Below are 17,531 nucleotides of genomic sequence, written 5' to 3'. Positions count from 1 at the left end.
ATAGCAAATGAGCTCCGCCCACCTCTCCTGTGAAAACGGACGCATCCGCACCACGAGTCTGGGGCTGGCTTGCTGGACCCACAGAGGACCTGTAAAAAAAGTCTTTCAGGCCTATCATGAATGAGGACGACCAGTTAAAAATTCATGGGAAGATTACATAAAACCATCTGCTGCCTTTATTTCCCCCTGTGTGCATTCAAAAGGTGCAGCTGCTTGACGCGAAACATTGCATTGCCCTGCGTGGCTCGCCGGCTGGTCCTGCGTCCTGCACGTGGTGGGTGGAGAGGAGGTGAGGGGGGAGGGGAAGACAGGGGAGCATGCCCACCCAAGGAGCTCCACCTGGATCCGAGTGTCTCAAGCACGACCGTCCAGATCTTTCCATCCTGTTGACTCACTCTCTGGAGGAGGTATTGTTCTGTGTATGGAGTTGATCCTGTTGGTGAGTTTGTGTCTGTGTGTGTTTCTTTTTAATCTGAAAATTGGTCTTTGAGTCCACAAGCAACAGCTGCAGCTGCCCATAATTACAATGAAATAACCTGCTTCCTTCAGTCCTTAGGGAGAAAACGTGAAAAAAATAATCCATATTCTAAATGGACTTGGGAATGTGGTTTATCTCCCCTTCTCTCCCTATCTACTTGCAACAAGTTTCATGGCTTTACTTTTCCCTGGATTCGGGGGAAGGAAGGGAATTAACCTTTACGAAGCCTTTATCCTGGTCCACGCACACTACGATCGTCCTAGCCGTATAAGTGAGTGTTTGAATCCAGTTTTGATGCTTCATTTCTTTCCCCACTGCCAGGCACCTTCCAGTATCCTGTTAGGTAGACCCCAGATCTCTCAACCTGGTCCAATTCCATCTGGAGACCTGGGAGGTTTGGTTTTATTAAGATGTTATTGAAAATGTCGGCACATATGTAATTGGCTTAGATTAGAAACCAAAGCTCTTAGCAGGGTAACAAGGTGAAGTATTCTGTGCTAATGGTTCCATGATAATGAGACAGTTTTCAGAGGATCGGATGTGCTCATGAAGGTGTTGCTTAAAAGTCATTCTTCAAACCAGGCTGGGAAAATAAAATGCCGCAGGAGCTGCAGCCTCTGTGGTTTGTTTGGATCTTACAATGAAGTAACTAAGGTAGAAAGGCATAACTGTGTGCTAGGAATTGAAGATACAGCCATCACTGTCTTCAGGGAGGTCCCAGGCCAGTGGAAGGGGGAGACATGCTGGCAAATAATTATAAGATGCCGGTAATAAGCACTCGGTCAAGGATGTGTACAACTTGCTGTCATTTCAGCATTTTTCCCCCCTCCAAAATCCATTTCTTCAACTGGGACTTGACGGGGAGGAGAGCAACCTCACTGTGAGAGCAATGCCCACAACGTTGAACATGAAAAGAGAAGAAATTATACGTCCTTACGATTGTGCCAGGGGTCTGCCATTAGCCTAATCCCTTATAGTCATTTGCATTGAATAATGAGGAAATGGAAGGAGCCCAGCGGTTTGGCCCAGGCCGCAGAGCCAGTATCTGGGTGCAGTGTGATCTGGAACCCCTCTGTTTGCTTCTAAAGCCCCTGCTCTTCTCACCGCACCAGGCTTCCTCTAAGAAAGTGTGTCTTATCCTCTTGACTGCTAGGTGTATGCAGCTCACTGTGCCCTGTAGATAGAATGAGGGAATCTTTTCTCTTTCCCCTTGAAAATGCCCCAAGTTTTAATAGCGGGCATCTTGATGGGAGTGATCCATGGTCATCTCCAGGCTGTGGGTATGACAACCCAGTTCAGGTGTATTGAGTCCTCTGGGCAATCCTCCCAAACAGTGAATGAAGTGGGCCCAGAGTGTAGAAATGCTTGGCCCCTCCTGGACATTGTATGTGCCCCATGTGGATTCCTGGGTATCCAAAAGATCCTGCCCCAGGCTCCTGAGTCCACTGCTCCTGCTACCATGGCTTAGCTAAGAAGCGAAGGACAAAAGCAATGCTCCCCTCCGAGGCGGGGGAGTATGGTGTCCTGCTACCTTTGAAATTCTTTGCAAGAGACTGCAGTCTCTGGTGATTGGGACCCAACCCAAGGCATTGTCTTATCTCCTTGTTTGTTTCACTTTGGGGAAAACTAACAGAAGCAAAGGTGCTCTGTGCTTAATTCCATCTGGGCCTCTCAAAGGCAGTGCAGGAAGCAATCACATTCCACCACCCTAGGGCAGACAGGATGGTGCTCTGGAAGCAGAAGGTGTACTGGGAGTATCGGGTGTCCTGGTGTCGAGCACAGGGTCACAGCATGCTTTATGGCTCACCTGGAAAGAAAAAGAACAGGGTTTAGATTTCGTCTCCACTGCTTCCTAGCTGGGGGATTAGAGGCAAGCAGCTTAAATTCCCTAAAGTCTCCTTTTCTTGACTGTAAGTCTGGAGGGATAATGCTTGCCTAAGTGCAGTTGTTCAGAAGGTCCGTGAGCTCAAATACCAACCAGCACCTAATACTCTGCCTGGTGCTTGGCACACAATTAGGCACTCACTCCCCTTCCAATTCATACTATGCAAGCCTTGCCAGATTCATCTTCTTACAGTAGATCTCCAGTCATGTCACATCTCTGCTCAGAAACCCTTGATGGCTCCTGATTACTCATTGAATAGTGGCTGTCTTCTCTGGCTTGGTCTTCAGGGCCCTGTCCGTCACCTCTCAGGTGCGTCGAACTCTGCTCCCCTCCACACAGCCCACATTCTGGGAGGCTGCGCTACACATTCTTTGCCGTGCTTTCCCCTCCTGTGCCTGGCTCCCTCATACAAAGCACCTGCCGTATACGCAAGCCGTCCGCCTAACACTGCCTCTGGTGCAAGGCTGAGCTGAAACTGTATGTTGTCCAGTAGGTGCCCCCAGATTTGTCAGCCAAGCTGGTCTCTTCATTCCTCTGTCCTCTCACTGGCTTTCATCTGTATCTCTCTTACAAAACTGCCAGGCCTTACTGTTCCTTGCCAGCCTGTGAGCTTCCTAAGGGCAGGATTTGCTTTTAAGTCATCAGTGCATCCTGCACGACACCTAACTCTCAACTATATGAGTGAGTGAGCGAGGGAATGAATGAATGAATGAATGAATGAATGAATGCTACAATCCCTTCCTAACTGGGTTGCCCTCCACGAAATGCTAGTACATAAATACCTCTGAAATCTTCGGTCTGCCCATGAGTATTTTCGTTTCACTCCTAGTCATTGTGGTGCTTATGAGAGATACTTGAAAAAAGAGGGAATTCGGGGATAGGACTTGAAAAAGACACAAACAGGAGAAAAGGTGTTGAGGTTTTCCCTGAAGCCCTGGCAAAGAGGAAGGTGGAAGAGGAGGTAAACTAGTTCAGCGGCTTCTTTAACAGGGTAGGGATCGTAAGGCCCAGGCAAGGGTCCACAGCACAAGCTGCGGCCTGAAGCTACGGAGGCAGAATGGGATTTTATGACCAGGACAAAGGAGAGGGGTTTAAGAGAGACCCTGAGTATTTTGTCTGAGTCACTACATATGACCAGGACCCCTGCAGGACCCTTGTGGGCAAAGCCAAGAGCTCTGAGTCCTAAAACCCACAAGATGGTGGGCACATGGGGAGAGGCTCACACACAGGAGAAAGTGCCTCTTACCCTGCACATTGTTATAGCAAAACAATCTTTTGCTGCTCCCTGAAACTGTGGAGGGTAAGCTTACAATGAACAAGGCATGGTAAGGAGAAATTAAGGGCACAGTAGCCATGACTGCTCATTCAAGATGCCTAAAATGATCATCCTATGCTATGCAGTGTACTGCCTATTTCTGATTTTACTGAATGTAGTGTGATTTTGAAAGGCTTTTCTTGAAGTGCCTGGGTGGCTCAGTCGGTTAAGCGTCCAACTTTGACTCAGGTCATGATCTCACGGTTCGCGAGTTCAAGCCCCACGTTGGGCTCTGTGCTGACAGCCCAGAGCCTGGATCCTGCTTCAGATTCTGTGTCTCCCTCTGTCCCTCGCCAGCTCTCTCTCTCTCTCTCAAAAATAAACACTAAAAATTTTTTTTAAATAAAGGCTTTTCTTGTTTACCTCCAGACTTTGTCTTGTTAATTCTATTTCTGCCTAACAGGTCTTCTCTCCTAGGGTGTTTAGGAGGCTGGCCCCTGAAGTTGGGGAAGGGATATTCTGCAGTTGGGCAGAGCCTGGTGAATGTTCTTGCCTAATACAGTTCTATTTTGATTAGAATAACAAGAATTTACAATAAAGAAATGTGAAATTCAGATGAAGCTAGTAAACTGTCACCCTTAGGAAAATTGTGTTTTTAACAGAGATTACCAGTAAGTCCTCACCTTGTAATGGACAATAAAGTCTTCTTAGTCAGGTTCCTGCATATATTTAGCAAATAGGTATTCGGGAAATGTCTCAAAAATAATTTTTACCTCAGATGCCTAAACGCATCTTTCATACCTTGTTCTTTAGCCTAGTGTGTCTTTTACATAAAAAACCATTTTGTGGTGTTTTCAATGTGTGTGATAGTTGGTACAGGAAAAAGTAAGCAGATCTTGGGTCTGTGAGAGCCTGTGTTCAAATGTTCTTCCTCCTCTTACAGTGACCTGAGGCAGATGACTTAAAACCTGTGAGCCTCCCCTTGCTTTTCTTTTGAGTGGGGTACGATTTCTTTTACTCATTTCACAAACTTTCACTGTGTGCAGATATCTCCTTAGGCACTGGGATTACAGATGATTCAAATTCATCATCGTAGAATTCTCGGGGCAAAAAGGACCTCACCAGGCTCAGAGTTTTCCTCCTTCAGATGAGGACACAGAGGCTCAAAGACAGGATGTGATTTTCTAGAGGTTGCAGTGTGACAAGAAGGTGCACATAGCCAGAACTCTTGTGTGTGAGGAACTTGGCCAGGTGACTCCCAACACTCCCATACGGCATATCATAGTGAAGATCGCCATTTTGTAGGGCAGTACACTATGGTTCAAAGAGATGCAGTGACGTATTTATTTACCTGGTGAATCAATGATAGAACTGTTGAGGGGGGCCAGGGCCTGGTGCCCGTGTTCCATCCCCCATTCCCCACCCACCTCCAGCCTACCTCCTCCATCACAGCACCCAGTCAATCCTTCTTCACAAAACACTCAGTTTCACCTCTGCTCCAAGTCCTTGAAGGGCACCAGGATTGTAAAGAAAACCTATCTGCAGTCCCTGCCCTTGAGGGGTTTGGTCAGGCAAGATGATTTCTCCCACGGCACAAGATGAGATGGGAGAACAGAGTATACCAGGGCCGCCCAGGAAGGCTGCATAAAGGAAATGTGTTCCTGTGAGATTCACAGGGTATTTGGGACCTCCCCCCATTTCCCCCCCTCCCCCCTGTCACCTCTGTTGGTGGGACCGGGAACAAGCCCCTCCCCTCATTGGTGTGTGTTTGCAACGGCTACTGGTTAGAAATCTGTGGGAAAGGGTCCAGGGCATCTTGCCACCTCATTCAGTAGGGTCTGTGTTCTCTGCTTTAACAGAAAGGATCCCGCCCTGTCCTCCAGGATCCCATGGCCCTGGAGAGAGGGCTGCAGGGCCCAGGGACACTGCTGACTCTTCAGAACGTGCTGACATGGAGCCAGGTCAGTCCCCTTGTCTGCTCTGATTTTCTGTGTCATCAACTGCAAAGCTGTGGTCTTAATGAGAAGTGCCATCTTGGAATCTGAAATCGTGCATGCTTTTTGGTTGAAGGCTTTTGCCACTAAGCAGCATGGCAAGTAGAGGAGGTCAGCCCAAAGTGGAGGTGGCCTTCTCAGGGAGCAGATACAGTAAGAGGAGTGCTGGGTGCTGGAAGCCAAGCCAACAGCCGGCACAGTGGGCAGTGGCAGGCAGGGCCCAGGCATCCAGGTGGGATGTGACGTGGGAGCTGGTGGCCAGGAAGCACCACGCAGGTCCAGGACCGCAGAGGCAACAGTAGCCGTCGGGATCATTCTGGGATCCAGGAGATCAGAGCTTGTGTCCAGAGTCTGATGGTCACGTTTTGAGCTTAGCTGGGGTGGGATCAGAGGCACAGTTGAGAGTGGGGCAGGAGGAGGTAAGTGGGTGGCTACTGGGACAGGTGGGCTGGAGGCCAGGTCCAGCCAGCCAGAGTGGCTCTCTGGAGGCTTTTCTTTATATTGCTGTGCAGAGGAACAATGGAAAAAATGGTACAAAACACCTGGGTTGCATCAGAAAAGCAGGAGGATGTTTCTAGCTAGAGAAAGTCGAATCATGATGGAGGCTAGGTCATGGTGAAGAAGGCTGAAGAAGCAGAGGAGCCAGGACGCAGGGAGTAAGCACCTTACTGAAAACCTACTATGAACCGAACACGATCTCTTATCCTCCCAGCAGGCTTGCAGGGTGGACGCGGAGTCTCACTAGGCTTAGTTATGCTCCATGAGCAAGTGTATTTCCTGCTCATGCTACATGTCTGACCAAGGGACGTAGAGGACTGTGCTCTACCTAGTGACTCGAGCCAGGCTGATGAGAGCTCTGCTGTGTTTTGGGTACAACCTGCAGCCACCTTGGTCTCTGTAGCACAAGAAGAGAACCAGAAGATTGAGCACTGGCCCTTAAATGCTTTGGTCCAGAAGTGTCACACGGCCTATGGGCCAGAATGAGTCACAGGGTCCAGCCTGACTCCTCGGGCTCTGGGAAATGTGGGGAAAATACGGTTATTTGATGAGCAATGATAACTGCTTCTGCCACCGTAGATATTATTTCTGTTTTACGGGCCAGAAAATTGAGGCTCAGAGAAATTAACTGTATTGTCTGAGGTCTTCCAGCTAAAAAGTGCTGAAGCCCAGATCTTACATAACCTCTGATTCAATCATTTATTTAGCAACTCAACAAGGACACACTGAATGCTCACAATAAGCCCAGCACCCCGCTAGGCTCTGGGGAGATAACAGGGAACGGAAACAGAGCTGGCTTCTGCTGTCAGCCTGAAGCTTGTGTAACTACAGCCTGGGATAAGTGTTCAGCCATACACACATGGCTCTCTGAGGAGATCTGTTAAGATTATTAGCTTTCCATATAGAAAGGCAGGTAAAATGGGGTCATATTTATTGAGACATTGTGCCAAGTACTTGATTTATGAATCTCATGTAACTCAGGGAACCCCATGAGGTAGTCCTTACAATTCCATTTTTAAGATAAGAAAACTGAGGTCCACTCAGGGAGGTAAGATAACTAAGCTGAAGGTGAACTCATCCACCACAACCATGCTTGCTTGTAATGTGTGAACGTGAGAAGAAAAAATTCAGTCTCACCCTCCCACACCATTGAAACCCAGGAAATGTGCTCTCTCCTTCCTCCTCTGTACTCCCCATCCCCGCCTTTCTCCCCCAGGTTCCCCCAGCATCCTGTCGGGTGTCACATGTGGACACAGCTTTCAGCTACAACAGAGGGAGCCTTGTGGAGGCCAGACATTGATGGGGGGGAGAGGGGGGATCGCTCATCCCATGTTGGTGCCACCCATAGAGCTGGGCCCTGAGTGAGGCTTGTTGAACTGAAGGAGAGAGGGAAGAAATTTCAGAAATCTAAGTAGTGGGATCTGAGTCTGGCAGGGTGAGATTGAATCTGAGCCTTGGGACGGGCAGATTCTTCTGTCTAGAATGTTCTGCTTTTCCTCTCTGGCCTCCTCTCCCTCCCGTCCCTCCTTTTGCACGCTGTATTATATTTACACTGACTCCATCAGCTTCTGTCCCCTCCTCAGCTTGTGTGTCCACCTCCTCTGTCCCCACACTGGTCCAAGCCATCTTCTCAGGCCTGGATTATTGCAATGGCCCCTTCATAGACTCTGCTCACTCTCCCTCCCAGGGGTCTGCCACGTCAGATCAGATCACTTCTCTGCTCAAAACCTGCTGTGCACCCCCATCTTTGGCGAAGGAAAGGCCGAGTCCTCACTGTGACCCACTGGGACTTACACCAGCCAGCCCGTCTCCTGTCCAACCCCATCTCTCCTATGCACCCCTCACTCACACCGTTGGCCTCTTCACTGTCCACTGAACCATAAACATATTCCTACCGCACGGCATAAGGCAGAGATGCCTTTTTTCCAGTCTTGGGAAAGGCTCTTCAGGCAAAGGAAACTGCAGTGAATAAAGCGAGCAGAGCACGCACACACCGGAAAGTGCTCAACACAAGTGTGTGAGGCCAGTGGTGTGAGCAAGGTAGGGGAGGTGAGGGTGGGAGGCCTGCACCCACTGCCCCATGCAAGCGGCCATTCTCCCTTCCGGTCCTTCCTGTGCCTTCTTCCACCTGATCTCGTCCATGTGACGTTTCTCTCCACCTGCTGCATCGTCTGTTGCTCTGTAAGCTTGTCTGTGGTCTGTTTCCCTCAGTGGAATATAAACTCCACGAGGGCAGGGACTTCCTTTGGGTTGTTCCTGCAGTGTTCTTACTCCTGGAACAGGGACTCCATAAGCACATATTGAATGAGCGAATGACTGAACAAATAATTTCACAACAGATTCCATGTCATTATTTGCTTACACGCTATCGTTTGTACCCTCCTGCCTTTATATGTGCTGTTCCCCCTTCCTGGAATGGCCCCACTGCCATTCTCCCCTGACTAACCTCGCATTCTTTCTCGCTCACTCTCACCGCCCAGGAGGGCGAAGTCCCTGCAGCCCATGGCCCAGGCATTATCCATCCATCCCTGAGAGCCTGAGATTTCAAGGCTAAGCACAGCTCCTCATCCTCGAGCCCCCAGTGCCTGGGGCATAGCTAGAGTCCCATTATTGTTTATTGGCTTGAGTCAAGTGGACCAGAGCGTGTGTAGAATTGCAGCCCAGGGGCCACACCCTCCTCCCCTGCATGTAGCCTCACCCACAACCAGGAGGCAGGGAGCCCTTGTTGCCAATTCAGTCTCCTCCTGCTTACCGCCTGCCTCAGAGATCAGGAAGATGAGGCAAATGGGACACTAATGAAATTCAGAGAGAAAACTAAATTGGGAGGTGTTGCAAACACTGAGGAGGAGGGAGACTGGTTTAAAAGGATCTCTCCAGGATGGGAGGGGGAGTGCAGGAGTGGAGAGCACTGGAGTAGTGTCCCACGTTTCACCTTTGACACCTGTGTGTGGGGTGATCGCTTTAGCTCTAGGGGCTTCATGTTTCTGACTTTAAATTAGGAGCCTTTTACTTGATTGACTCATTTGTTCATTCATGCCTTCCCACCAACTTGCCAAAAAAGATTTGAGTGGGTTACCAATCTTAAATTGATTAATTAATTAAGACCAAGAGCATTTAATGCAAAATTAAGGCAGAAAAAAAGAAAAAGGGGAAGGGGAGAGGAAAAGGATTTCCAAAGTCCCTCAGAGAGGGAGTTCCTGGGAAAGGGGTTACAAGCCACTGACCTGAGGGTTATTTATTACAGGTTTCTTATGACACGCCGGTGGGGTTGTGGATATTAATGACCTTTAGGAATGGAAAAGTTCTGGTCAAATGACAGTAATGATGACCAGTGTTTTCGAGTGCTTTCACATCCACTGTCTGATCCTTCAGTTATGGCATTGTCTGCTGTGTGCCAGGAATCCCCACAGGCACTTTTTCTCTGTCTTGTTGAATGCTAAAAGCACCCTGAAAGGTAGTCTTTTAAAGCCCATTTTCGAGATGAGGTGACTGGGTCATCTCTTCAGCAAATGGTGCTGGGACCAATGGCTATCCACGTGCAAAAGCAGAGAGTGGGACCCTTTCCTCACACCATATACAAAAATTAACTCAAAATGGACTGTTGACCTAAATGTAAGAGCTATAAACCCTTAGAAGAGAACATAGGCATAAATGGTCATGACCTCTGATTAGACAGGAAATGGTTTGGCACACACAAAAAGGAGGAAAAAAATACATAAATTGGATATCATTAAAATTAAAAATTTTTGTGCTTCAGAGGAAATAGCATACAGAAAGTGAAGATGAGCACAGAATGGGATAAAATATTTGCAGTCATAGATCTTAGAAGGGATCGTATGCAGACTCTATAAAGAACTCTTAAACTCAGCAATGAAAAGACAAAGGGCCTAATTCAAAAATGGGCAAAGAGTTTGAATAGGCATTTCTCCAAAGAAAACAACAGAAATGGCCAATAAGCACATGAAAAGATGTTCAACAGTTTTAGTCATCAGGAAAGTTCAAATCAGAGACATTGAGTTATTTGTTTGGGCCCTGCCTTCCTGACAGTGTGTGGTCAACACACCTCTCTGAACTTGGCGAAGAGGTTACTGCTGAGTGAGATGCCTGGTCTGCCATTAGGGTTTTGACAGGAAGGGAAAGAAGACGGAGGAACAGAGAGCGACAAGCATGACAGTAGGGTCCAGCCAGGGACAGACTGCCTGTGGTCTCTTTTCCCAATAATGGTCAGAAATTGCCCTCTGAGAATGCTTTCTGGGGTTAGTTATGCATCTGGCTCTCTTCACCGTATTTCTGAAAGCAGTGGCTCTCAAACTCTCTGGTTTCAGGACCCTATTTGACTCCTCCAAATTATTGAAGACCCCAAAGAGTTTTTGTTTATGTGGATTATGTCTGTTAAAATTTGTCAAAGTGGTAATTAGCACTGGGAAAAAATGTTAAAATCATTATTTATAGCTCATTTAAAGTAACGGTAATAAAGCCTTATATCAACATAAATAACACATTTTAATGAAAAATGACTTTTCCAAACAAACAAAAATGTATAGAGTGGCATTGTTTTATATTTTGGCAAATATCTGGCTTAACAGAAGATGTATCTGCTTCTACATTCAATCTAGAAAACTCCACTGTATACTCATAAGAGGACAAGGATGAAAAGGGCAGTATTTTAAGTAGCTTTGACCTCACTGGCTTCCTAAAAGGGTCTCAGGGACCTGTAGGGATCTCTGGGCCACACCTTGAAAGCTGGGCACAAGAAGTGAGATCCTTACTGGAGTTCAGCAGGGAGTGCACAAGTGGTCCTCTGTCAGTCTGGTAAAGAGAGGAAGGGACGTGAGGACAGTCTGAGTGGAGAGGTAATAGGAATCTGCCTGGACTGAATCCTGGCTGCGAGGCCTCAGGCCTTTGCACATGATACTCACTTGGCCCAGAATGCCTTCTCCCATCTTGGTCTATCGGCAAAAATCCTCCTCGTGCTTTTAAGGTTCACTTTGGATGCACCTGCCTCTGGAAAGCCTTTCTTACCATCCGTGATATCCCCAAGGCTGGGCTGAGCCCTCCTCCACACCCAGCCTACTGATGGGTGCCACTAGGGTGAGCATTGCAGCTGGGGAGTGGTTGGGAGGTTGAGGCCTACGGGTGGAAGCCCTGGGGTCCAGGCAAAGGAGCTGGGGCCTTTTGTTATTCTTGTTTTAGAAGTGAGAAGCCATTGGAAATTTTTGCACAAGTCTCTACTTGATGGTTTACAGATTTATGTGGACAGAGGACTATGGTCACCAGCAGACAGATAAAAGTCATCCGCTACTAATTCTAATTCACTAGCAGATAAAGTAACTTCACTACTCTAGAGGAGAATGGGAAATGAGGGAAAGAAGGAGGAATTAAACTAACAGCTAACTGAGCACCCACTGTTGTGCCAGGCATGCATCATGTTTATTTAATCATCATAGCAGTTCGGGTATTTCCCCTGTTTTACAGATGAAGAAACCGAGGCATCCTTCCCTCTCCCCTCCCCAAGGACACCTTCCTGCCTGTAAGCGGCAGAACTGGGATTCAGACATAAGTCAGTCTGCTTTTAAAGCTCATGATTGCTTTCGCCACCGCTCCCCAGGGGCTTGGCCCCATTTGTCTGACCTCAAGTGTTTACTGTTACCACACTGCTTTTTAAAGCCGTGTTTCCATCATCTCTTTCCAAATACACTTTTTAGCCCTTGGAAAGTTGAACAGGAACACTAGTTATGCCTCTTTGTTCCACCCTTTTGGAGTCTACCATGGCCACTTTCACCACACACAGCAGACAGTCGATGATCTCCTTTGTACTGCCTCCTTTTCATAGAAGACATGGCCACAGTGGAGATATTAGCCAGTGGGGACACTAATGACTTATTGGGTGGTCAGCTCTGCCAGAACTGGCCATCCTGGTTGGTGATCACAGGGCTCAGAACAGATCTTCTTCCTCTCAGGATCATCTTGGAGATAAAATCCTGTATGGCACACCCCAGTTCTTCAATCAATAGTGAGCGTGGCAAGCCAGGCTGATGAGGCTGACTGTACTGTCACATATGGTGTCGATTATGTCAGTGAAGCAAAGACAAATGAATATTTATTGAACTCCTACTATGAGTTGGTATCTATACCGGGCGCATGGCATGTTTCTATCCTCGTTATGAAAACCATTATGTCTGGGACTCTATGAGACCATTTGGGCACTGGAAAATGGGGATACTCCTGAGACACAAGAGTATCATTTGCTCAGGGACATAGATGTCTTAGTACATGGAGGGGCTGGGGTTTGAACTGGGTCTGTTTGGGAACATTACGTTGTCCTCCACATGCAGAGAAAATACTGAGTCTGGTCTCAGCAGGGACCCGCAAGGTTCAGCAGTGCCGAGCAGTGCCGCAGTGACCCCCGGTATCCTTGTGCTGGCTTCAGGCTTGTGCTTCCCGACCACCTTTCCTCCGAGGTTCCTTTTCCCGCCCTGAGTTTGCACCTTCAGCTTTGACTCAGAGCACCTGGAATGCCCACCACTCTACCATGCCACCATCGTCTTTCAGCACCGAGCATCTCCTTGGTCAAAGTTCCTGGGCCGCTTGAATACACAGATGGTCTTAGGGAGCAAGAGGTAGGAGCAGGTCACTTAAGATGAAATCTGAAAGGTGTCACAGATTTGAGCTTGAAACCCAGGAGTTCCCTATTTGCTCAAAAAAAAAAAATCCCTGTAGGTGACCACTTTTGGTCTGAGTCTTTGATGCTTCTTCGGGAAGCCAGGTGAGGACGCCAGCCCTTCCCCGGGCCTGCAGGGGTTGGGGTGGCAGAGTGACGCAACCACTGCTCCAGATGTCACTGTCCTTCTGAAACCCCCATCACATCCTTATTTACCTGTCCCCATCCTCGGGTGGTGCTGCTGCACAGTCCTGGGTGTGCAGGATGATCAGAGAGCCATTTGCAAGCCAAATACCTGGTTTATTTCCAAACAGGAAGGTCAATGTCATTATCCTCGGTGAATTCAATGACCAAATCCTCATAATGGTAGAGCTCTCTTCCTGGTGCTAATTGTATCTTCAGCTGTACATCTCAGTGGCCAGTTAAACCAAAGCAGCAGATCATGGCCTGAAGGCCCTTTTCTGAGGCTGTGAACCTCTGTCGCTGTACTGCCTTGACTTACCTGCTGTGAAATGGATGCCTTTAGACATCTTCCACCCCCCACTGCTTTTGTGAAAGCTCCCTTGGTGGAAAAGAACGGTGAGTCACCATCTATAAGCACAGAATCCTTTGCCTCTTTGGATTCTAACCATGGTAGAAAAGCCGAGTGTGCAGAAAACGCTCCAGGGGTGAGAACAGACATTTGTTGAGTACCTATTATATGTCAGCCACTGAGCTAGGCATTTCACAGTCCATTTAACCCTCACAACTACCAGGGAGGTAAGCATTGTTATTTCTGATTCACAGATGGGGCCATGGAGCCTCAGAGAGGGTCAATGACTTTAAGTCACACAGCTGGGAAGTGGGGGGGAGTCTGGAATTGAATCAAGGTCAACTGCTACAAAACCCAACTTTCTCCCACTGGGTTGAAAATAATAAAAAGAAAGAACTACAGTTTGTGGCATGCTTACAACACTCCTGACTTGTACTAGCTCATTTAATCCTTACAACAACTCAGTGATATTAGGTACCATTGTCATCCCCATTTCGTACATGAGAAAACCAAGGTATAGAGGAGTGCTTTCGGAATGAAGGATTTTCCAAAGGGTATTCAGAAGGTAAGCCCCAGCCATCTGTCACTGCTTGCTGTTCTGTTACAAATACCTATTGTCTAAAATAAGCACGGGCCTTACTCATAGAATGCGCTTACTATTTGGTTATTGATAATGAACTCCATGGTATTCTTACCTGCCCACTGGAACGCCTATTCTGGTCGCTGTTGACAGCCTAGACTAGCCATTGAGCTGTCCCTTGCCATGGGAGGCTTCTGATAGGTCAGAGAATCCTAGTGCTAGATCCCAGATATTAAGAGTCCAGAACGTGGGCTCTGGAATCAGATGAGTGGAGACCACACATGGCTTACCAGCGCTGGACTCTGGGAAAAGCTACTTAATCCCTCTCTTCTTCAGTTTCCTAATATGTGAATTGGGTATAATAAGAGCCCATACTTCAGTGAGCTGTTGCAAGGATAAAAAATCATGTAAAATGCTGATAGTCAAGGGTAGCACAAAAAAACAGGTGCCCAATGGATGTGATCTGTTGTATTATAGAATATGAGTTAAGAGAGTTGGACTTAGGAGGTGATCTAGTTCCACCCTTTCACCTGCAGATGGGGAAACTGAGGCCCAGAGATAGGCAGTGATTGGCCCAAGTCACAGAGCATTTTAGCTTTCTCATTCCAACACCAAAGCTTATTCCAAAACTGTAAGCCAGATTTAGAACAACAGTTTGGAGAAGCCCATACATCAGCCCTTCCATTTCTAGAAGTTTTAGTTGGTTATCTTTCAGTCTGCTTTATGTTTTTTGATAGTCTGTTCTTGGCATACTTTACTTGTATATATTTCTTTAAATATTGTACACATTTCATTTTCTGAATCTGATCATTTTCGTACCTGTAGCATTCCCATTTCTGATTCATTTGTTCATTGTTTCTGCTCTCTCTTGCTGGTGGTGGCTTGTTTCTTCACGTGCTCTGTGATTTTGGTTTTCAATTGTGGATTTATGATCGCTAAAATTTTGTGAGATTCCTTTGAGGTCTCAGCTGAAAATTCACTGCTCCAGAAAGGATTTGCATTTATTTCTGTGAGGCACCTGGAGGAACCACCAACTTGGGGTTACTTTAAATTAAATGCTTGGCTTGGACGTGCGTGTGTGTGTGTGTGTGTGTGTGTGTGTGTTCCTGGCCACAAGGTTAATACATAGTCCAGTTCCAGACCCACATGAGGGCCATTGTGTGATTGGAAATTCTCAGCCTTTTAAAATTTTTCCTTCCACTCTATCCGGGCCTAGGGTCAAGTTTCCTTCCTGCCTCCTTCTTCAGAGTGGGATTTTATGTTTTTCTGATTCACCTTTTCACCAAAGTGTAAATGTTTTTTTTCTAAGTCTCAGCTATACATGAGAGTCTCAGTTTCCCTTCCATCTTCTGCAGGACTGTGACTTTCCTTGGCTCTTTAAAAGCCCCAGGGGCACCTGGGTGGCTCAGTGGGTTGAGTGTCAGACTTAGGCTCAGGTCATGATCTCAGAGTTGGTGAGTTCAAGCCCCACATGGGACTCGCTACTGTCAGCACAGAGGCCACTTAGGATCCTCTGTCCCCCTCTCTCTGCCCCTCCTCCACTTGCACTGTCTCGAGACCTTTAAAAAAAAACAAACTAAACATCCCGGGTCACTAAGAAGCAGGAGATATCTCCAGGCTTGTCGCCCACTCATTGCTTGTCACTTGTGAATTTGTGCTATCTCGTGGTTATTCTGACCGCTAAGGATTTCCATCTCTTTCCTGACTGCTCAGCTCTATATTTAAAAATGAATTTGTTTGTTTATTTAATCTGGCATTTTTCTGTATACTGCATTAGGGTGAGTAATCAGCCACACTGTTGGAAATAGAAGTGTAGAGCAGCCACCCCTGTCCTTCCTTGGTGTGAGCATGGGACTTCATCAGTTAGGGTTCCCTGATTATTACTGGTTGACAGTTTTTCATATTTTTCCCCTAAGGTCCACAAAGTATGCTCAGAGAGCCGGGGCGGGGCGGGAGGCGGGGGGAGAGTGTCCATACCTTAAGCCACGTCCATCCCTCTTATCATCACCATCTCTTTCTGAGATCTTATCCTGTGCTCATCTCAGCCCTCGAAAGGGCCTAGACCAAGAACATTACTATAGATATTGCCAAATGAAAACTCTGGTTTCATGAAAGACACCCAAAAGGTACCACATTCTGGAGGCATGGCTGCATGCTGTTGTTTGATCCAGCCATCCCTGATGTGGTCTTTGCTAAAGCATTAACCCAGTGCAGCAAAGACAGCACAAGCAACTTTAAATTCATTTGCCCATTGATTCATCCATTCTACAAACATTTACTGAGCATCTACTACATGCTGTGCCCAGTTAGGCTTTGGATTACACAGATGGATAAACCACAGTCCTTCGTCTTATGTACAAAGACATGTACATGCACACTGACAATGGAGTTTGACCATTGCTTTGGCAGCTTAGAAACTGGAGGTGGAAAGGCGCTTAACCCAAACTCAGGTGCAGATGTCTTGGCAGGCTTTCCGTAGGAAGTGGCAGGTGAATCTAAAGTATGAGGAAGTGGGGGCACCTGGGTGGCACAATTGGTTGAGCATCTGACTCTTGATTTTGGCTCAGGGTCACGATTTCATGGTTCATGGGATCGAGCCCCACATCGGGCTCTGTGCTGACAGCACGGAGCCTGCTTGGGATTCTCTCTCTCCCTCTCTCTCTGCCCCTCCCCTGCTCATGTGCTCTCTCTCTCTCACTCTGTCTCAAAATTAATAAACTTAAAAAAAATTTGAAGTATGAGTAACAGGTAGCAAATCTAAAAACAAGAATTCCATGGCCCTCAAAAGAAAACATAAACGCTTCCCTTGGGAAGAAACGGTCCAGCTAATTTTCCATTCCTGGTCTTGGTCTGTGGGCAAGCCTTGCCCTCTTCCACTCTGGGAACAACACTCTGAGAACCACAGGTACAACTTAGACATTCTTAATGGGGCACCTTCATTCCCAAGGGCTAAAAATGGCTCTCGGAGGGTGGGGGTGAAGAAAATCATAATTATTATAGTGGTTTGGGATCCTCCAATGGGCCAGTATACATAAACAGATATTCGGTGTATCTGCAGTATTAACATTTTACAGGAAGAAGGAGGGATTTGGACAAATGTCTATAAAGCCTTCCTGGCAGCAGGGGGAATGAAAAGAAAGACTGAGCACCTCTAATGTAACTGAATAAACAGTAGCATTACAGCCAGATGTGCCTACGTTCAAAGCTGCCTCCCTCATTTAACACCAACTGTGGACAAAATTCATTACTTTCCCTGTGCCTCAGTTTCCTTATCTGTAAAGCAGGATGATAACATCTCCGATCACAAGATGGTTCTGAGGCTTGAATGAAATGATACGTGTCACTCTCTTGGCCCTTAGTCGGTACTCAGTAAATGTTATTAGGGGTGACCACACTGCTCCCATCCAGCCCACACACGCATGTTCCAGGGAGGGCCCAGAGCTGATGAGATTTGCCGAAGGATTGGTTTCCAGTCTCTGCTGTAGGCCATGAGCAGCACGTGTAAGAGAATTCTCTTCTCTGGAACTAAGTGAATGTGCAGTGTCCCAGAAGCTCTTGGTCTGAGAGGGGGATGGGGTGATCCATTTGAGTTATCAAAGACAACATTTTCTGGTGCTTCCTTCAGAGATGCAATTAATATTCAACTTA

General features: G+C 47.2%; 1 long non-coding RNA gene across 1 annotated transcript in view; it reads left to right on the top strand.

The window, feature by feature from the left end:
• The window catches only part of LOC125937883 (uncharacterized), a 183,679-nt gene extending 176,901 nt beyond the window's left edge, over positions 1 to 6,778 (top strand). Inside the window, exon 3 of the long non-coding RNA XR_007462537.1 lies at positions 5,478 to 6,778. This is a non-coding gene — a long non-coding RNA (uncharacterized LOC125937883). The remainder of the gene's footprint in view (positions 1 to 5,477) is intronic.
• Positions 6,779 to 17,531: the final 10,753 nt, after the last annotated feature.

This window comes from Panthera uncia, chromosome D1, assembly GCF_023721935.1.
Source record: "Panthera uncia isolate 11264 chromosome D1, Puncia_PCG_1.0, whole genome shotgun sequence".
Classification (NCBI taxonomy): Eukaryota; Metazoa; Chordata; class Mammalia; order Carnivora; family Felidae; genus Panthera; species Panthera uncia.
Note: the sequence above shows the minus strand (reverse complement) of the source record. Positions and strands in the feature narration are given on the sequence as shown.